Source organism: Triturus cristatus, chromosome 5_2 (assembly GCF_964204655.1).
Source record: "Triturus cristatus chromosome 5_2, aTriCri1.1, whole genome shotgun sequence".
Lineage (NCBI taxonomy): Eukaryota > Metazoa > Chordata > Amphibia > Caudata > Salamandridae > Triturus > Triturus cristatus.
Window position 1 is genome coordinate 306051417 of NC_140588.1, and position 22359 is coordinate 306073775.

A 22359-nucleotide genomic window follows, 5' to 3' on the forward strand; every position below is an offset into this window, starting at 1 on the left:
GACCCTACAGCCGTGGGAATCCACATGTGTCATGGTGTGCGTAGATGTGTGCCATGCCCATCTCCACACGGACCCATGTTGGCAAGTGGCAAGGTGATGTGTGCCACATAGTGCCCCATCACACATGACATGTGTCCACAGGTCATCACACATCAATTGTGCAACTAGATGAGTGGACCTGTGCAATATCACTGGCTGACACACCTAGGGCCTGCACATGAAAGTATGCAATGACAAGTACTTGATGGACATCCTTGTGCGACTCGTAGCCCTCCATTCCTGCCGTGTGTACGCCTCGTATCACTATTGTAGTGGTGCCGTACGGGTACGTGTGAAACGCACCGTACACTCGCATTCATTGCGTGTCTACGGTCTGTATCACTATTGTACTGGTGCCATACGGGTATGTGTGAAACGCACCATACACCCACATTCATTGCGTGTGTATGGTTCGTATCACTATTGTAGTGATGCCGTACGGGTACGTGTGAAACGCACCGTACACCCGCATTCATTGCGTGTGTACGGTCCGTATCACTATTGTAGTGGTGCCGTACGGGTACTTGTGAAACGCACCATACACCCGCATTCATTGCGTGTGTACGGACTGTATCACTATTGTAGTGGTGCCGTAGAGGTACATGTGAAACGCACCGTACACCTGCATTCATTGCGTGTGAACGGTCTGTATCACTGTTCTACTGGTGCCGTAGGGGTAGGTGTGAGACGCACCATACCCACACATTTATTGCGTGTGTACGGTCCGTATCACTATTGTAGTGGTGCCCTACGGGTACGTGTGTAACGCACCGTACACCCGCATTCATTGCGTGTGTATGGTCCGTATCTCTATTGTAGTGGTGCCATAGGGGTACGTGTGAAATGCACCGTACACTCACATTCATTGCGTGTGTACGGACCATATCACTGTTCTACTGGTGCTGTAGGGGTACATGTGATATGCACCGTACCCACGCATTCATTGCGTGTGTACGGTCCGTATCACTATTGTAGTGGTGCCGTACAGGTACGTGTGAAACGCACCGTACACCCGCATTCATTGCGTGTGTACGGTCCGTATCACTATTGTAGTGGTGCCGTACGGGTACGTGTGAAACACACCGTACACCCGCATTCATTGCGTGTGTACGGTCCGTATCACTATTGGAGTGGTGCCGTACGGGTACATGTGAAACGCACCGTACACCCGCATTCATTGCATGTGTATGGTCCGTATCACTGTTCTACTGGTGCCGTAGGGGTACGTGTGTAATGCACCGTACACCCGCATTCATTGCATGTGTGCGGTCCGTATCACTATTGTAGTGGTGCCGTACGGGTACGTGTGAAACGCACCGTACACCCGCATTCATTGCGTGTGTACGTCCGTATCACTATTGTACTGGTGCCGTACGGGTATGTGTGAAACGCACCGTACATGTTTGTGGATTTCAAAATGACATAGGGGACACATAGGGGACAAGTATTAGGCCCAAAATGCATACTGGTTGTCATGGATACAGAGTTTTCATTTGCAATGTGTCCATCAGGTGTCCTGGAACAGTCAGTTGGCCAAATAATACAATGTTGCAAAGTGGTTGTTGACTTGACATGATGCTCAAAATTTGAACGATGTGAATGCGTGTCATTGGTGTATGTTTAAAGTGATTGGAGTAAACGTATGATGCGAATGAGTCTGACCAATCACTCTGTACTCCTGTAAATGAATGCCCCTCAGCAAGACAGATATAAGGCAGCCAGAAGCCATGAGAGGGCACTTGCCTGCACAACTTTCCAGTCGACCACACTGCTGCTGTCTCTGCTTCCTCTGGACCATGTCGCGTACTGTGGAGAGGGCCCAGCCATTCACCCTAGAGGAGAATGAGGCGTTGCTGGACGTCCTCCTCCCACAGTACCCCAAGCTGTATGGGAGACCAGGGGAGCAGGTGAGTGCTGACTCCACTACCTTTCCCTATGCACCTGTTGTGTGACTGTCACTTCTGGCATTGTGTCCAGGTGTGACAGACATGCACAGTTGTTTAGAGTGGGTCCCGGGGGGGACATGCTTATGTCTCTCATGCAGAGCATGAGGTAGATCCTGTGTGCACTCCTCACTTGCATTGTGCTTACTGTGACATTCACTGCATAGTGCATGACACATTCAGCCTGGCAAATCCTTGGTGGGTTTTTTTCCTATTGTCCTGAGGTGATTCAGTGGTCCCCCCCGGTGTGACAGGTGACTGTACCCATAGATGTGTATGAGTTGAGTGGATCTGTGGTGAGAGTGTCCAAATGATGTGTACGACCTCATGGACATTAAGGTGTGTGAATGTTCCTTGTCATGTGGGTGAGTGTCTATGTGAAGTGTTGCACCACAGTTGCATGGAGGAGGAAACAGCTCTACCCATCTGATGTGACATGTAAGCCGTGCTGTGTGTCTGACTTGCAGAGCTAGCATGACACCTGTGACACTCTACAGGCAAATGGCACATGTGCAGAGTGAGGGTTGTATCCGCTGTTGTGACTGATAGGCGAGTGCTCTGTGCCTAGGTGTGTCTGTCTAGTCTGCTGAGGGTGCGTCAGTGGAGTGGGACATGTGACTGCTTGGCACGTGCTGTCCATCTGCCTGCTGTTGCACAGTGTGTGCCATGATCAGTGAGTGTGTTGCACCCCTTATGCCACCTGTTGACTTTCAATGCCATGTAGTGCATTGGGGCTTGCACACAGGCCAATTTCTCATTGAGAATGCTGCCATTCCTATCAGCATCCTATGCCCTGTTCAACATATCAAAGATATTCAAATGTGTGTCTCTGGGACATGGAGCAGGTGTAGTGATGTTGTCTCACTTTGTCATCCTGACAGGTAACTGCCTGCGAGAAGATGGTGATCTGGCAGGACATCGTCAGGGCTGTGAAATTGGCGGGGGATCGCAGTCGGCGCCTACCACAGGTCCGAAAACGGTGGCAGGACATCTGGTGCTAGACCCGGCGGATCGCCCGGGTCCAGCTGGGGATCGACACTCTTCGCCCCCACGGCGGGCGCCGACGCCTGACCTCCCACATGACCCGTGTCCTGGCGGTGGTCTTCCCTGACCTCGATAGGCAGTTACAGGAGAGACTGCAGCAAGGAGGGGTAGGTACATGGCTGTTTGCTGTGTTATGTATCACCAGCTTTTGGAAGTGCTCTGTAGCCTGAATACACTCCCAGAGTTTATATGTGCAGTGCATTTTCTGTTCCCCAATGTCACCTGGTGCTCTTTTTCATCCCTTCCCCTCCTTGACATGTGTCTCCTGGTCTGTGTGTAATCACATTTGAACATGGTCATCTAGGGTGCCAGAAAATCAAAGTGCACATTGCTTTCGGTATCATGTGGGAGGGTGGTCTGTGACATGTGTTGGTACCTTGCCTGTGCCATGACCTGTTCACTATGTTGGGGGTCCATATTTGTTGGCACTGATGATGAGTCTCAACATAGGAGTGTGAGGTTTCAAATGAACACCCTTGCAGCATGCATGAATAATGTTGAGGCCTCAGACATGATGTGCATGAGTGGGAGATATGCATAGTGCCATAACGGTTGCTCATGGTACAGTCAGCTCATTCCAGGAACACGGAGCAGTGTGCCCACTACAATCCCCTGAGACACCCTGGCCTCCTAATCATGTGTGTCATCCAACACTGTGCACATTCTCTGTGGGTTCAGCATAGGTCTGCCTCTGTGGCATTGTTCCCTGGCCTAGTTTGTATATTTCCAATATCTGCTACATGTGTCAACTGGACAGGGATACACCATTTGGCTTGTGCATACTCACACTGGGCAGTGCCTGTGTGGCTATTCACAACAATCTGTTGATGGTTGTTTGTCACAAATATGTGTTGGCAGCCCCACGAGGTGATGTTGTGTCAATTTAGCAATTGTTGCTGCACAGTTTTTGAAACCCTGATTAAGAGGTGTCACTTCTTCATCTGTATCAATCACATTGACTCAGATATGGGGGGGTTGTGCGGAAGAGGCCTACATGTGAACCCCTGATTTCTCCTTGCCAGGTCTGACCTGTGTGTGAGAATTGGCTGTACAAAGAATCCCCGTGCAGTGCCCCTGTGATGGTGGCCAGTGCTTAATGTTTGTGCTTTGCCGCCTGTGTAATTTTTTTAACAACATGAATACTGCTCATAAATTATTGGCACATGTGTGTGGTTCAGATGCAACGCAGTTTGGTCTTTGTGTGCTGACATCTGTGTGGACATTCTGGCTTGCCATGAGGGTGTCTCCACAGTACAGCTATGTTTTTTTACAACACAATTGCAGGCCCATTAGCATATGCATTGTCCTGGGTTTGGACATGTGTGCCACTCTACATGACAGGCAGCGGGTCATATGTGTAGCCAACTGTGTCATCAGGTAACGGATGGCCATGTGACAACTGACATAATTCAAGTTGGTAGTCAAAAATGTTTGTACCTTGGCACTCACAGCACTTGTCTACAGTTCTTCATGTTTTAAATGTGGTAATTTGATGATTTGTGTTAAGAACACTAATGTGCCTGCATGAAAGATGTTTCCCAAGGAAGTGCACACCAAACGACATTTCCACTTTCATGGAACACGCTGGCACCTTTTCAAAGAAGCCACTGTTAGAATTAAATGGTGTTGCAGATTCACCATATACATGTTCCCACAATGGTCTTGATTTTGTGAAACTCCTTTGTTGTTGGTGATACAAACTAACGTGTGTCAAGACATCAAGACCTCCGTGGGCCCATGTATATGTACTTTCTGCAACACCATTTATTTCTAACAGTGGCTTCTTTGAAAAAGGTGCCAGCTTCTTCAATGACAGTGTAAATGTAGTTTTGTGTGCACTTCCTTGGGAGACATCTTTCATGCAGGCACATGAGTGTTCTTTTCACGAAATGGCGAATTGCCACATTCAATACATGTCGATTGTGTAAAGTATTGTGAGTCCCAAGGAAACAAAATTTTTCCATTTTGTGTTCCAAAGTACTTACAGGTCTCTGAGTGTGGTGACACCTTGAGTAGTGAGGTGTGTTAGTTTACGTTGGGTGCACCACTACTGTTTCTTTCAGGGTAAACAAGAGGTGGCATGACTTCATTGTATTGCTGTGCTCACCTGTTCACAGACACTAGCTTCTCAGTGTATTTCTCAATCAAGTTGTGGCCTGGTGTGTTCTTTTTTTCCTTGTGTCCAAGTGGCACACTGGGTCTACCAACTGGGCAGTACAGGGCTTACAAATGTACGTAGTAATCTAGCTGTTACTCATTATGCATTGCCTGATATTCACTGTGACCTATCGTTTTTGTGCTCATGTGTCAGATGTATACAGGTGACTGATGCATTTCTGTTTCTTCTCCTTGCCCACAGCATCATCATCGGAAACCGAAGGAGACACCTGCACGGACCTGGAGGAGGGACCTAGCGACAGTGCCACCAGTGCTGTAGAGTCAGAATGAGGCAGTGGCACGGAGGGCGAGGGGAGTCAGTCCGAGGACCTGTCTGGAGGCGATACCAGCTACGACGCCGATGGGTCCGACGCTGACCTCCTCGAGGAGGTGGAGGCTGCAACACCACCTGGCAGCATCCCCACATCTGTCCCTGCCTCCTCTGTTACCATCTCCACCTTCCCAGTTGCTCCCGTCCCTTCTGTCCGTGCAGAGGCCCACCATGTCTCCTTCGGCCCAGGCATCGCACCCCCTGCCCCTGTCACACCTGCTGCCCTCAGTGAAGAGTCTGTGGACATACTGTGGCAGTTGCAGGTTGGGCAGGCATCGGTGCTGAATGTCCTCCATGGCCACACTAAACTGCTTACACAGATGGTGTCGTTCATGGAGGGCATGTCAGCAACGATGTCTGACCAATGCAGGATTCTGCGGTCCATGGACTCTTCCCTAACGGCAGCAGTTAGTCTCCTGCAGTGCTCCGTCCCCCCCTACCCCGGACCCATCCACACTTCCCTCTCCCATACCTGTCCAACGCACACATAGACAGTCACGATCACGCACCCCACCAGACACAGGCAGCACACCCCCAAGTAAGGCAAAGCGCACACCTCCTGGCACGCACACTCAGGGGGATGTATGCACACCCACAGGGTCTGGGGACAGACGACATACACGCAGCCACAGTCGCAGTCCGCAGTCCTCACAACCCTGTCCCTCCAAAACCACTCTCCTTGGCTCCCCTGCAAAACGGTCACCCAAGGAGCTCTTTCTGGGTGTGCTGGACCTTGCCCCCGCTGAGCCACCACCCCACAAGCGGGTGAGGAAGTCCCCGGGCACGGGAGTTGAGTCACCCACCACATCAACCCCCTCCCCCAGGAGTGCTGCACCCCATCCCTCACCCACCACTCCCTCCCTTGACCTAGGGGAATCCTCAGGTGCAGGGGTTCGGATGGAGGTACTGGCAGCGGTGTGCAGCGCCGAGCTCACCTCCCCCTTCGGTACTGCCCCACCCACTGTGGTGGAGACGTCCACCCCTGCACCCACCACACCTACCCTTCCCCCTCCTGTCCCTGCAGTGCCTGGTCCTGCCACAGATGATGCCCCCCGTCCGACGAACCTGGAGGTTCATTTGTGCAGGCAAGCTAGGGGTAGACGCGGTCCCCTACGTCCCCCCTTGGACTTTCCGTATGGACTAAATAGTCTATTTTTGGTTAAAAAAAATTGTGCTGAATAAAGCCTTTATTTTTACTTTCAACACTATTGCATTTCAGGTACTTGATGTTGGTGCTGAGGCTCCTGGAGTTGGTGTTCTGGAAATGTGTTAGGGTTCTGAGAAATGTTTTTGTATGATGGTCATGAGGTGGACCATGGTATCTGTGTGCCATCACATTTTCTCTGCAAAGAATCATTGGTAGTGTGTGTTCATTTTGTTTTGAGACATTGTCCCAAGGAGTGTTCCTTCCTCTGTGGCACCTGACATCTTCCCTGCAAACAGTTGCACTATTGTTGTGCTGACGTGTGTCAACATTTCCTTTGTTGGTGACGGATCCCTTCAACAATGGCCATCCCTGCTCACCGATGTCGCCTACTGAATCGTCTGTGCCATCCTTGCTAGTCACTGTACTTGTGTTTTGAGTATGTAGAAATGCCTTCAGGGACAAATTCACCCTTTTCAGCACTATGCATGTGTGTAATCACAGCCTACCACACAAATGGTACTTGTTATGCAGGGTATTTGGGCACGTGACTCACAATTGTGGGCATTGTATCTAGGGGACTTCCACTCTATTCCTTCCATGAGAGACAACATCTTGGTGGCTGGACCAGCACCTGGACATTCCTATCAGTCCTGAGATGTGCATGTCAGTGTGTGTTCCCTTTGGCTATCTTAATTTTGTAGGCAGTTACATGACTATACAGTCTTGTGGCATGATATCAGGGTGTGTATTGTGCTGCATCCGCCATGGGTGGGTATGCATGTGTTACTTGTCCTCACACCCACATGTGGTGAGTCATGCAGTGGGTGAAAGTCATCCATCCTCCTGGGAGTGGGACACTGCTGTCAGTGATGTGTTGTTATGGCACTGTCATCATAGTCCAAAGTTAGGGATGCGTACATACCACCATGTAGGTGTGGTCATCTGATAATGATGTACACCCCCCATGTCTCTGTCCACTTCTGGGAGTCCTCTGCACCCACCCCCATGTCTCTGTCCACTGCTGGGAGTCCTCTGCACCCAACCCTCATATTGCATGCCACTGCTGGTAGTCATATGCACCCACCCCATGTCTCTGTCCACTGCTGGTTGTCATATGCATCCACCCCCATGTCTCTGTCCACTGCTGGGAGTCCTCTGCACCCACCCCTCATATTGCATGCCACTGCTGGTAGTCATATGCACCCACCCCCATGTCTCTGTCCACTGCTGGTAGTCATATGCACCCACCCCCATGTCTCTGTCCACTGCTGGTAGTCATATGCAAACACCCCTCATATTGCATGCCACTGCTGGTTGTCATATGCACCCACCCCCATGTCTCTGTCCACTGCTGGGAGTCCTCTGCACCCACCCCAATGTCTCTGTCCACTGCTGGGAGTCCTCTGCACCCACCCCCATGTCTCTGTCCACTGCTGGTAGTCATATGCACCCACCCCTCATATTGTATGGCACTGCTGGTAGTCATATGCACCCACCCCCATGTCTCTGTCCACTGCTGGTAGTCATATGCACCCACCCCCATGTCTCTGTCCACTGCTGGTTGTCATATGCACCCACCCCCATGTCTCTGTCCACTGCTGGGAGTCCTCTGCACCCACCCCAATGTCTCTGTCCACTGCTGGGAGTCCTCTGCACCCACCCCCATGTCTCTGTCCACTGCTGGTAGTCACATGCACCCACCCCTCATATTGCATACTACTGCTGGTAGTCATATGCACCCACCCCATGTCTCTGTCCACTGCTGGTTGTCATATGCACCCACCCCCATGTCTCTGTCCACTGCTGGGAGTCCTCTGCACCCACCCCTCATATTGCATGCCACTGCTGGTAGTCATATGCACCCACCCTCATGTCTCTGTCCACTGCTGGTAGTCATATGCACCCACCCCTCATATTGCATGCCACTGCTGGTAGTCATATGCACCCACCCCATGTCTCTGTCCACTGCTGGTTGTCATATGCACCCACCCCCATGTCTCTGTCCACTGCTGGGAGTCCTCTGCACCCACCCCCGTGTCTCTGTCCACTGCTGGGAGTCCTATGCACCCACCCCCATGTCTCTGTCCACTGCTGGGAGTCCTCTGCACCCACCCCTCATATGACGTGCCACTGCTGGTAGTCATATGCACCCACCCCCATATCTCTGTCCACTGCTGGAAGTAATATGCACCCACCCCTCATATTGCATGCCACTGCTGGTGGTCATATGCACCCACCCCCATGTCTCTGTCCACTGCTGGGAGTCCTCTGCACCCACCCCCATATCTCTGTCCACTGCTGGAAGTCCTCTGCACCCACCCCCATGTCCCTGTCCACTGCTGGGAGTCATATGCACCCACCCCCATATGTCTGGACACTGCTGGTATCCATCTGCACCCACCCCTATATGTTTGTCCACTGCTGGTATTCATCTGCAGCCTCCCCCATATGGCTGGACACTGCAGGTATTCATCTACAGCCACCCCCATATGGCTGACCACTGCTGGGAGTCCTCTACAGCCACCCCTACATGTCTGGACACTGCTGGTATTGATCTGCAGCCACCCCCATATGGCTGGCCACTGCTGGGAATCTTCTGCACCCCCCCACCCACCCCCTTGGAGCAGTACACTGCTGGCCTGGACCTACACACACACCAATATGAAGGTAACATGCAGGGCCAGACCGTAACCCCACATTCGTGGCGTGTGTACGCCTCGTATCCCAAATGTACTGGTGCCGTAGGGGTACGGGTGAAACGCACCGTACCCCTGCATTAATTGCGTGTGTACGCATCGTATCACTATTGCACTGGTGCCGTAGAGGTACGTGTGAAACGCACCGCACCCACGCATTCATTGCGTGTGTACGGTCCGTATCACTATTGTACTGGTACCGTAGGGGTACGTGTGAAACACACCGTACCCACTCATTCATTGCGTGTGTACGGTCCGTATCACTGTTCTACTGGTGCCGTAGGGGTATGTGTGAAACGCACCATACCCACGCATTCATTAGGTGTGTACGGTCTGTATCACTATTGTAGTGGTGCCGTAGGGGTACGTGTGAAACGCACCATACCCACGCATTCATTGCGTGTGTACGGTCCATATCACTATTGTACTGGTGCCGTAGGGGTACGTGTGCAACGCACCGTACATGTCCTCTTCCGTTGTTGCGCTACGTAGGAGTTGCTGGCCACGCCCCCCCAAGGGACCAGACCCTGGTAGTAATGTATGGGCTCCATATTATAGGTTTGGCTTTGGGTATGGGGTATGTTTCCTGCCCCTCACCCCCACCCTGGCCCCTGGGTGTTGTTCTCACCTTCTGCGGCATGTGCGTCAGGTCCGGCGCACCAGGTCGTAGGCTAGGAAGACCGGGATGACACGTACAATGGGGTTCATGGCGTGTACGTCGCGTACCGGGGCTCCGTTGCCTAGCGGTTCGCGTAGGACTCTGCTTTTCCGGCTGTGTTTGGCTACCGTAAAAAAAGAGCCGTACGGAGTGACGTAGGGACGAATCGTACTTGCTGGGCCGGAAACCACTGCCTGAATACGTCCGGACGTCGCGTACAAGCTGTTCCGGATCAGAATCGTAGTTTGTTTTTACCCGTACGGGCTTTTGTACGAAACGTACGGAAATAGGCTTTCTGTACGAATCGTACTTCCTAGGTTGTACGGAAAGTTTACCGAGTACGAGTCGTACGGAGAAAACGCTCCATACAACGATTCGTACAGCCTTTTTCCAGGATTGGAATCGGCCCCTTGATGTTGTATAGTGGGTAAGTCACTGCTCTTAGTTTAGGAGACCCTAGTTTTAATCCAAGCCTTGGCACTTCCTGTTAAATCAGAAAAATAAATATTGGGGAAAAACCAAGTTGCTTCAGAGACTCAAGACAAAGGGAAGAGCGGGACAGTGAAGTGACTGGAATAACAAGAATGAGTGGGGCTGAGAGACCAGGATATAGAATGCTCCCAAGACTAATGAAGGAGAGCAGGAAGAGTAGGATAGCAAGTGCACTAACATGAAGAGGGAACACCAGGAGACACCAGATGAAAGAGGAAGTTCTGAAGGTGAGCAAGTAGATGGGACAAACGATGTCCATGTGATTTACTCTAGAACTAAATGTCAAATACAATAGAAGCATGATTAATGAAAAATATCTCTTATTATAAGCAGTGGAAGGCTACAATTCAGTCAATCAGAACATTGTGAGCACACATTTATTTTGGTTGGGGCAAAAATAAGACTAGGGAGGAAGTTAATTGATTCAAGAGCAGACAACTGAGATGGACAGCAAAGTCATTCAAACATGAGCAAGGGGCTGGCTGAAATTACACTCTAAGTAAACATTGTGTATTGGAAATAATAGATCTGCCTACAGACTGCTAGAATTAACTGTAGCTGAGACCTAAAAAGGAATCTCTTCACCAGGGTGGTCACTGCCATCACACTTAGAGATTCTCCCACTGGTAGGATACACCCTCCCCCAACCCCCCTCAAAAAGACTATGCCACTCTGCCGTCTCCTTTAGGCTGCTCAATCACACACAATGGTCCTTTTCCCATCACATGAGTCTCTCTACTTGCTGCCTGCCCCAATGCACTCCTGCTTGCTGTGTCCCGTAAGCCATCCACGTCTCTCTTGCTTTACCTCACCTGACAGGCTCTCTAGCTAGCCACCTAACCTCCACAAGCACAGGCGCACACACCCCTGCACCAAGCCCCCTTAGACACTCCTATCAGCCCCTAACTCTCAACAAGAACTGACCAGGGAGCAGATGTCAATCATGTTATGGAGAGTGCAGAGCACCAGTAGGAGTCAGGATATCTTTAGGTAAGTATAAACAGAAAATATAGGGCCCGATTCACAGAACTAACTTAAGACAAAATCCTAAACTTACTACCATTTTGGTATTCACAGAAGGCACTTACTCATTTTGGTATTCACAGAAGGCACTTTTTTTTTTTTTTTTTTGTTTTTTAAACAATTTTTATTAGTTTTTCCCAACGTAGAACAACATGAAGTCCACATTACATTCAGTATTCCTGTGAAGGATAACCAGGCCAGTGGGAACAATATCAAAGACAATAAGCTCGCAACAAAAACAGTCTAAACCCCCCTCAGAGAAGGCACTTACTCATTTCGGTATTCACAGAAGTTAGGAGTCCTAACTTTAGGCCTCCTAAATTCCTTCTGTGAATGCCGAAAGTCTTAAAATTAGGATTTTTCTCAGTTTAGGAGTCCTACAGTTAGGACTCCTAACTTTACTACTACTAAACTGAGAAAAATCCTAATTTTAAGGCTTTCGGTATTCACAGAAGGTATTTAGGAGTCCTAAAGTTAGGAGTCCTAACTTTATTACTGCTAAATTGGGAAAAATCCTAATTTTAAGACTTTCGGTATTCACAGAAGGCATTTAGGAGTCCTAAAGTTAGGAGTCCTAACTATACTACTGCTAAACTGAGAAAAATCCTAATTTTAAGGTTTTCGGTATTCACAGAAGGCATTGAGGAGTCCTAATGTTAGGAGTCCTAACTTTACTACTACTAAATTGAGAAAAATCCAAATTTTAAGACTTTCGGTATTCACAGAAGGCATTTAGGAGTCCTAAAGTTAGGAGTCCTAACTATACTACTACTAAACTGAGAAAAATCCTAATTTTAAGACTTTCGGTATTCACAGAAGGCATTTAGGAGTCCTAAAGTTAGGACTCCTAACTTCTGTGAATACCGAAATGAGTAAGTGCCTTCTGTGAATACCAAAATGAGTAAGTGCCTTCTGTGAACACCAAAATAGTAGTAAGTTTAGGATTTTGTCTTAAGTTAGTTCTGTGAATCGGGCCCACTGATCTTGTGTTTGAGCATGCTTGTCTGTCTTTGTGCATATCTGAGAGTGGGTATATGCATGCACATAAGTATACATCTAAACCAGTGAATATGTGTGTGATTGGGTGTGTGTGTGCACGAGGAATGTCTTGTGTCCTCAGCCTACCCTGATGAAATGCTGGCTCAAATGCAATGGTGACAACTTTTTACAACTTGTAGGCATTTCATAGATATCCATGGTGGAGTGATAGTTCTTGCAGTTTGGTGGGAATTCATGCCATACTGAACACATACATTAGAATGGTGATAATTCTTGGCGTATTGTGGGCTACCATGCATACACGTATAATCAAAAGGGGGACTGGAGAAATGGTTATTTAAAGAGGTCCTGTTCTGATGCTCCCTAGCGTATACGTAGGAAAAAACAGAAAAGAACAGTTCCTCTAGATGGCCAAGTTAGTAGGGATCGCTATTAGCCAGCTGTTAAATCTGATCTGGGAGGAAAATTTAAATTTCAGATCTTGTTGCCCTCACACACCTGTTAGGGTGTCATGCTTCATCATTGGGCGCTCCTCGTCGGACCGGCGCTGCAATGTCCAACGGGCCTGGTGGCATCTTTAGCGGAGATCTTCTGATCTGAGAACGCCGTTATGTGAAGACCATGTGTGAAATTGTGGAGGACAGTGACTCCTAAATTATGAGCAGGAACTCCTAGTCCTTTGGAGGGGTATCTTTGACCCCTCCTTAATATGTTTGGACAATACTTCCTTGATCGAGCTTATACCACAACAATCTTTTCTTGGGTATGTCATCCATAGGGAAACAAAATTGAAAACGGACTCCTGATTCAGCACATTCAGGACAGTTGAAACAATTACTGGGCTAATTCAAAGGCTACCCATATGTGCGCCCATCGAAGTGGACCAAGACTAAATTAGATGTATAATTTGATTGCCATTGGAGGGTCTATGATGTCTAAATAATATTAAAACACAGGCTCACATTTAAATGAAAAAAGTACTCAGTAATCCTGCCCATTCCCGGGTTACCTCTATGTGGCTTTTTGGTGCAAATCAAATACATGGATTGTATACATGTATAGGGCTTCTGGATTTCATTTAAAACCAATTTCACTGAATGAAATATTTCCTTCTCTGTAGACACCAGAAAACACAGGACTTTATGCTGCACTTTTACTGCTCAGGTGAGCTCTGGTTTCAAAGCAGTAGAAGAGTGGGCTGCACATCTAAGCACTTTTCTGTGATGAATGCTTCTTTTATGACTTTCTTGAGCCACAACTCCTTAATATGCCCTTTTGACCTCGCTCAAGGTCTCTGGACTCCCTGGAACTTCTACCATAATCACTTTGGAACCATGGCTCACCTTATTTGGATATGGCTCACTGTTCAGTGTAATAGCGGGTAGGTTCACAGCTGAATTATGTGAAGGGTCTCAGCCAGGCCACGAGGCACTGCTATGATGTCATCTTCGTTCATTGAGAGCAGGACAGAGCTTTGCTTTATGAAAGCTCAGGTATTAAGATTGTGTCAACAAAGATCACTGTGAATATGGACACCTCTAGAATCAATATCCTCCCATACAGTGCTGTACTTAACTTTCCTGTCCTCAGATTTACATGGCGATGTTTTGACTTACAAGCATATCTATAAGAGCTGCATCTCCTCATACAGAAGGACAAGGACCTCATCATGAACACCCCCAGCAACAAACAACAAGACCAGTAGAGGTCCATGCACCTGCTTTTGTTAAAACTAAGCTGCCCACGGTGCATACATTAACTTGGAAAATAAACAAGTTAGTGTATAAGTTAAATAAAATGTATCCTAGAAACACGAAGAGACAGCTACTGCTCTGTGTTTCCACATGTGTGCTGCTTGCAGAACAATTGGGCCAGAAACAGGTGCATTGACCTGTTCTGAGACTGCACACTAAATAGAACATGTTCATGATACATCCCCATGATCACCAAGTTAAATTGGTATTCCTATCTCTACCATGTCCAAATGAAACTTGGAACCTATGATGCTAAAAGAAGACCTAACGCTTGACAAAATCCCATTTACTAACTACAGTGATGCATTTAATGGAATCATATTGAGCTGTGCGTGTTTTCTTCCACAAGATGAAACAATGCACTAGAATAGCGAATGTTGTATAGAACACAAAGGTGAAGTGCCTTGAGCAATTCACACACATAATTGGAAAGAGCATAGTCCCTGCAGTGCTTTGAAATAAACAGAGCTTAAGTGCTTGGTAAAAATCACTCTCTAGTGGTCCTTGTGCTGGCTTTCAAATGAATGCAGAATCCCAAAGGCATTTATTGTCCAATAATGTAAAATAAACTTGATACATGGTGTGAACTGCTCAAGGCACTTCACCTTTGTGTTCTATACAACATTCGCTATTCTATTCTGCTTAGTACTGTGGCAGAGCAATGGTTTGTTAACCCTGGGGCGCGGTACTGTGAACATGTTTTGTTAATGTTAATGTTTGTATTTTCTGTAACTATTCGTACTTCCCACATTTTGTGTAACTCACACTAAGTGCGTGTTTTAATATTTTATCCACACCAAATTATCTCGTATACACAATCCTTCACGTTTCCATGGTCTTTCCGAGTAACCAATTCGGATTAACTGACCGTCCTGAGTCTTTTAACTCTGTTGTCTAAAGCGAACCGGCACCGTCCGTCTCACGTTGACGTCTTCTTCCCTATTTTAACGTCCTCGCGGTGAGCGTTTACCCCGCTACCAGCATAGTGAGACGCCACACGGACGGCCGAATAGAACGGTTTAAAGGTAACAGCTCTCCCTCCCCTCCTCACGATGCTGCATCCACTGAGACCTAGTTATTCTCAGAATCACTCATGCCTCCTTTTGTTTGCTTACAGCTTGGCATTATCCCCAGCTCCTAGAGACACGCATACGTTTCCCAACGGTTCCTGTGCTCTACCTTAAGGTAAACTGTTGTGACTCTCCTCCTGCTATGCAACATTGATTGGTAGCCCCTTTATGTATTAAACGTAATGCAGTCTCATTTTTAATCTTTCAGATACCGAATTAACGGGTATTTTCAAAGCTGTGCATCACGAAGGGACACAGGAACTCAGTACCTGACTCCCTATGTTTTCCATTAAAGGAATCCTGCTCCCTGATTAATAACGGGTAAGCCTAATTTTTAGGCCCCTCTCTGTAATTAGAATATCTCAAGTGCAACATCCTTATCACCTCCTTTATATTTCCTCTAGGCACATGATTAAGTCTAGCACTTATCCAGGTTGCCCCTCCTGTCCTGATGAAGACCCACACGGCCAAGGCTTAAACTACCCTTAAGGCCACCCAGACGGGTCGAAACGTCGACGCCCCCAGTTTAATCGCCTGGGACACGCAATTCCCTCACGTGCTACACTATGAATTGGTTTCTAGTCTTATTTCCAAATGCATAATTGATTTTGCATACTTTGTAACGTGACCAGGCTCCATTGGACGGTGATTGACAACCGGTCCCCATGTGAATTTATTTAAATTCTTCATGTCACTACGTTCTGTATCCTTTCTTTCACTCACTCACCCTTCAGCACCCTTGCTACATGCACGTTCCCTCTGGAGCAACCTTGATATACTATAAAGGTCAATTGTTAAGAATGTGTAAAATAAATGTATGGTGATTTTGAATTTGGATGTTGCCTTCTTATGTTGAAATATTGTATTTGATATTGTGAGCTACCCAATTTACCTCTCTTTTAGCTCTTAACTAAGTGAATGATATAACTGAGTAAGGGCCTATTGCCCTGGTTGTTAATAATAGGTCTAGGACCATTGTCTTTTGTATCAAGGTTATACCCAGGTCCTTGACTATTGGGTCACCCCATTTTTTGTAATGGCTACCTTTGTGCAGGCAAGTCCTGCGAGGGTTTAGATGTTAAATGTTTGTTGTTAAATTGTTTGGTGTGTCTTAAACTTCACGATTCCACCTAGCCACCCTCATAGCTACAGCTATATCGCTACCAATAGCATCCATACTATGTCTGATAAGGAGACACTGTCCTACAGTGAAGATTACATTGACAAACTCTTACAAGAACAAGGAGGTAGCACCTTTTTGGGTGGAACCACTACTAGTATAGATTTAACACTCAATGAGAAAGTATCCAAACTAGAACGTTTGGAGAAGAAACTCATTAGAACACCCCTGCATGGACACACTTTAGCTAAATACCTCAAATCTAATGTCATTCCAGTGGGGTTACAAGTAAGAAATGAACCAGCTATTTTTCTTGATAATCCCAAGTTTAAAGAAAACTTCAGTTTTGTGTCCAATAATTGTTCCAGGCACTGGATGGTGCTCGGCATTGAAACTGCAGTTGAGGAAGTACAATACTTAACCAAAGAAATCCTTGATTTAAAAAAAGAAATTATTGAGGACAAGGCGCTACTTAATGCCAAAGAAGCACTAGAAAGATTGGAAAGAACTTTTCAGGAATTTGATATCTACACACAGGCAACTAAGCTAGATAAAGTAGCCAGGGATATTAAATTCTATGACAAAAAGACAACTTACCCATATCTCCAAGAAGGCTACTATATAAGGGAACAACAGGGAACATTTGACAGTAGAGGTAGGAGTGGATTTAGGAGATACACCACTTTTTCCGGATCATCATTGGGAAGCAGCTCAGATAGCGACACAGAACGCCCAGGCCCCAGCGGAGGCAAACCCACGATAGGACCAAACTACAAAAATCAGCAGCCTTTTTTAGTAGAGGAACCATGGTGGGGACAGCGAGGACGGGGACGCCCCTGGGGCAGGCCCAGGGGCACCAGAGGTCCAATGTGGAATCAAGGGAGAGGACAGACAAAGAAACAGGCACACTTTCAACAGGAGACTCATGGGGAAATACAGACACGACGACAACACTACAGATGATAGTCCACAAACCAGACAATCCCATAGTCAATCTGTCTGATTACACACTTACACCCAATGAGCAGGGAATTCTGGAGAGGGGACTTTCCTTTGTTCCTCCCTCCATGCCTAATAACTTTAATCTTAAAATTGAACCACATCATTTTTTCCGCAAAATCCGATTGAAACACTATTTCCTTAAGACTCCCTACAACCCGACCTTCTCAGGCAGTGGACTTAGACCACCATCTAAGTTTAATCCTCCGGCCCACCTCATGCCGCATAAACTTCTGGCATATGAGCAAGTTGTAATGAGGGACATTGATAGCATATTATCCAATCGGCAATATGTAAAATATAATGTGAGCAAACAAGAACGTGACGCTCTAGAATCTCTGAAAAGGAACACAAATATAGTGATCAAACCCGCGGATAAAGGTGGTGCCATTGTGTTACAAAATACGGAAGACTATAAGAAAGAGATCTTATCACAGCTGACAGTTGAAGGTAATTATGCCAAGCTGAGTAAAGACCCCACGAGAGAGATAAGTAACATCATAAGCGGTGTGACCAAAGGGGCTCTAGAGGCTGGATATCTAAGTAAGCTGGAACATGATTATCTCAACAACAAACACCCCAGGTTACCCACCATTTACACCCTCCCCAAAATACACAAGCGGATGCAGGATCCACCAGGGAGGCCGATAATTTCGGGATACGGTTCAATTTTAGAACCATTATGTAAATATATTGATGTGTTCCTGAAACCAATTGCAGAGAGTACCACCACCTACCTCAGAGACACAATGCAAACGATACAACTAGTGGACGAACGCCCTTTTGACTCTAATACCCATCTACTCGTGACTATGGACATAACGGCCCTATATACTAATATCCCTCAACAGCTGGCACTTACGTGTATCGAATCAGTACTCAACACTAGACCTGCACCACATAAAGTCCCTACAGAATTCATTATCACATTACTTAAGATTGCCATGACCAGGAATTATTTTACCTTCCAGGGCCAATTCTATGTACAAACCAAGGGCGTGGCGATGGGGGCAAGCTTTGCTCCAAATCTGGCTATCATCTATATGAATGAATACGAGCATTGTTTTGTCCTCAGTAAACTAAACCCTCATAGGGCGTGCATAGAACTCTGGCGTCGTTATATTGACGACGTTTTAATTATCTGGCGAGGTGATGAGGAACAGCTTAAAAATTTCCATCATTGGCTAAACACATGTTCTATTGACATACAATTTACCACTGATTTCAACAGAGAAGCTATTAACTTCCTGGACATTACTATAAAATCAGAATCTGGCAAATTAAACACTAGCCTATATAGGAAGAGTAGTGAACGGAACACGCTCTTGCGATACTCGAGCCATCACCCCCGCAACCTTAGGGATAACTTGCCCTTTGGTCAATTTCTGAGGGTACGTAGAAACACTCCAAAAAAGAAGATTATTTTGATGAATCAGCAGGACTTCTAGCCAAACTACTGGATCGTGGTTACCCGATCAGACTCTTGAAAAAAGCACGGAAACGTGCTTGGCACAATCATAGAGAATTCTTACTGACCCCTAAACCAAGAACATGTACCAGTGAGGAACGTCTGGTATGCGTCACCACCTTCAGCACTAAAAGTAACACCATCAAAAAGGCCATTAACCAACATTGGCATTTAGTGGCTGATGAATTGGGCAATATGCCAACCCCCCTACATGCCTTTAAAAAAGGCAAAAATATAAGGGACCACCTGGTTAAGTCCTTCCTTCCTACATCTCGGACCATTGACCAGACCACCCTATGGGGCATCCCCCCCATCAGGGGACACCATAAATGTGGATCATGCAAAGCCTGTCCATTAACTAAAGACATCATTGAATTCTCACACAACAACCAGACACATACACTTAAGGAACATAGCAATTGAAATACAACAGGAGTCATTTATGCGATTGTCTGTCCCTGTGATTTTATGTATGTGGGCCAGACCATTCAGAAAGTGAAGTGTCGGATCCTACAACACTGCAGCCGCATATGCTGTAAGACACCGGGTGCACCCTTGGTAGAATATTTTACTACATTTGAACATACTGCTGAAAGTTTAAGATGGTGGGTTATTGAGAAGATCAAGCCTAACCCCAGAGGAGGTGATTTTACCAATATACTCAATAAACGCAAATGTAGATGGATACACTCTTTAGACATGATCGCGAGAGGTCTGAATGAATTTGAAGAAATCAATAAGCAGGTTTCGATTATGAACAATGGTTGAACCCATTATCGAGGCTATACCAACTTATTAGCCGTTTCACATTAGGGCCTTAGCGCCCTGCACCAACGAGCGCTGCCCTTTGTTGCATGAGTCCGTTTATAATATAACATCTGTAAATTGCTTTTTCATATTGAACCTTATAGGAGATTATCTGTGACCCTATCCTTTTCTAGTATAACAACTGGCATTGATGCTATCCCTCCTTTAAACCTACTGTCTACCTGTCACAATGTACTTACCGACTCTGTGGGTCAACATTACCATCCTTCACATACACTCTGTAATGTGGCTTTAGTACGTTGATCATATGTTACTATATGGTATTGTTTCCAATTAACTCCTTCTGTAATCTCTGAGATGTCCGTATATATTATGAGATACGTATTGGTACTGTGGCAGAGCAATGGTTTGTTAACCCTGGGGCGCGGTACTGTGAACATGTTTTGTTAATGTTAATGTTTGTATTTTCTGTAACTCTTCGTACTTCCCGCATTTTGTGTAACTCACACTAAGGGAGTGTTTTAATATTTTATCCACACCAAATTATCTCATATACACAATCCTTCCCGTTTCCATGGTCTTTCCGAGTAACCAATTCGGATTAACTGACCGTCCTGAGTCTTTTAACTCTGTTGTCTAAAGCGCACCGGCACCGTCCGTCTCACGTTGACGTCTTCTTCCCTATTTTAACGTCCTCGCGGTGAGCGTTTACCCCGCTACCAGCATAGTGAGATGCCACACGGACGGCCGAATAGAACAGTTTGAAGGTAACAGCCCTCCCTCCCCTCCTCACGATGCTGCATCCACAGAGACCTAGTTATTCTCAGAATCACTCATGCCTCCTTTTGTTTGCTTACAGCTTGGCATTATCCCCAGCTCCTAGAGACACGCATACGTTTCCCAACGGTTCCTGTGCTCTACCTTAAGGTAAACTGTTGTGACTCTCCTCCTGCTACGCAACATTGATTGGTAGCCCCTTTATGTATTAATCGTAATGCAGTCTCATTTTTAATCTTTCAGATACCGAATTAACGGGTATTTTCAAAGCTGTGCATCACGAAGGGACACAGGAACTCAGTACCTGACTCCCTATGTTTTCCATTAAAGGAATCCTGCTCCCTGATTAATAACGGGTAAGCCTAATTTTTAGGCCCCTCTCTGTAATTAGAATATCTCAAGTGAAACATCCTTATCACCTCCTTTATATTTCCTCTAGGCACACGATTAAGTCTAGCACTTATCCAGGTTGCCCCTCCTGTCCTGATGAAGACCCGCACGGCCAAGGCTTAAACTACCCATAAGGCCACCCAGACGGGTCGAAACGTCGACGCCCCCCATTTAATCGCCTGGGACACGCAATTCCCTCACGTGCTACACTATGAATTGGTTTCTAGTCTTATTTCCAAATGCATAATTGATTTTGCATACTTTTTAACGTGACCAGGCTCCATTGGACGGTGATTGACAACCGGTCCCCATGTGAATTTATTTAAATTCTTTATGTCACTTCTTTCTGTATCCTTTCTTTCACTCACTCACCCTTCAGCACCCTTGCTACATGCACGTTCCCTCTGGAGCAACCTTGATATACTATAAAGGTCAATTGTTAAGAATGTGTAAAATAAATGTATGGTGATTTTGAATTTGGATGTTGCCTTCTTATGTTGAAATATTGTATTTGATATTGTGAGCTACCCAATTTACCTCTCTTTTAGCTCTTAACTAACTGAATGATATAACTGAGTAAGGGCCTATTGCCCTGGTTGTTAATAATATGTCTAGGACCATTGTCTTTTGTATCAAAGTTATACCCAGGTCCTTGACTATTGGGTCACCCCATTTTTTGCAATGGCTTTCAAATGAATGCAGAATCCCAAAGGCATTCATTGTCCAATAATGTAAAATAAACTTGATACATGGTGTGAACTGCTCAGGCAAACAACTCCAGGCATTCCGCAGGTCAAGGAATTTCATATTACCTGATCTGCACAGCAGTAGAGTTTGCTGTCATCAAAGACCATATAGATAACAGTCTGCATACTAATTCCTTAGAAGGTGTCTCCCTTAGAGTATGAATGTACCTGGATCAGACAGCACTGCCACATTTACTAGCATTGTCTTTTCAGGTGTTTCAGGGAAAAGAACAGGACAGTGTGACACTGGTTAGCTATAACAGAGCACCAAGTACTCCAGATTATATATATCTTATGTTCCAACTAGAATATCTTCATTCAGCTGAGCTTTGTCATTTGTCATGAAGTGTAAAGTATTCAATTATGCCGACGATACGCAGCTATTGCTGAGCATCGACAACACTTTATCGGCACAATCAGTGGCTAAAGACATCCTACGCTTCACAGTGAACTGGATGTCATCTAATTTGCTGAAAATCAATCCGGATAAAACGGAAGTCCTGGTTATTTCAACTGCTGTGTCCCCTTGGAGCGATCTATACTGGCCCCAAGAGCTAGGCCCTGCCCCAAAACCATGCCCCAATGTCAAGAGTCTTGGGATGAAAATCGATCAAGAACTCTCAATGGCTAATCAAGTTTCTGCTGTAGTTGGCTGTTGTACTAACTTAATCAGGCAACTACGCAAACTCGCCCCCCTGCTCTCGAGGAATATGCTGCAAACTATTGTGTCAGCCACAA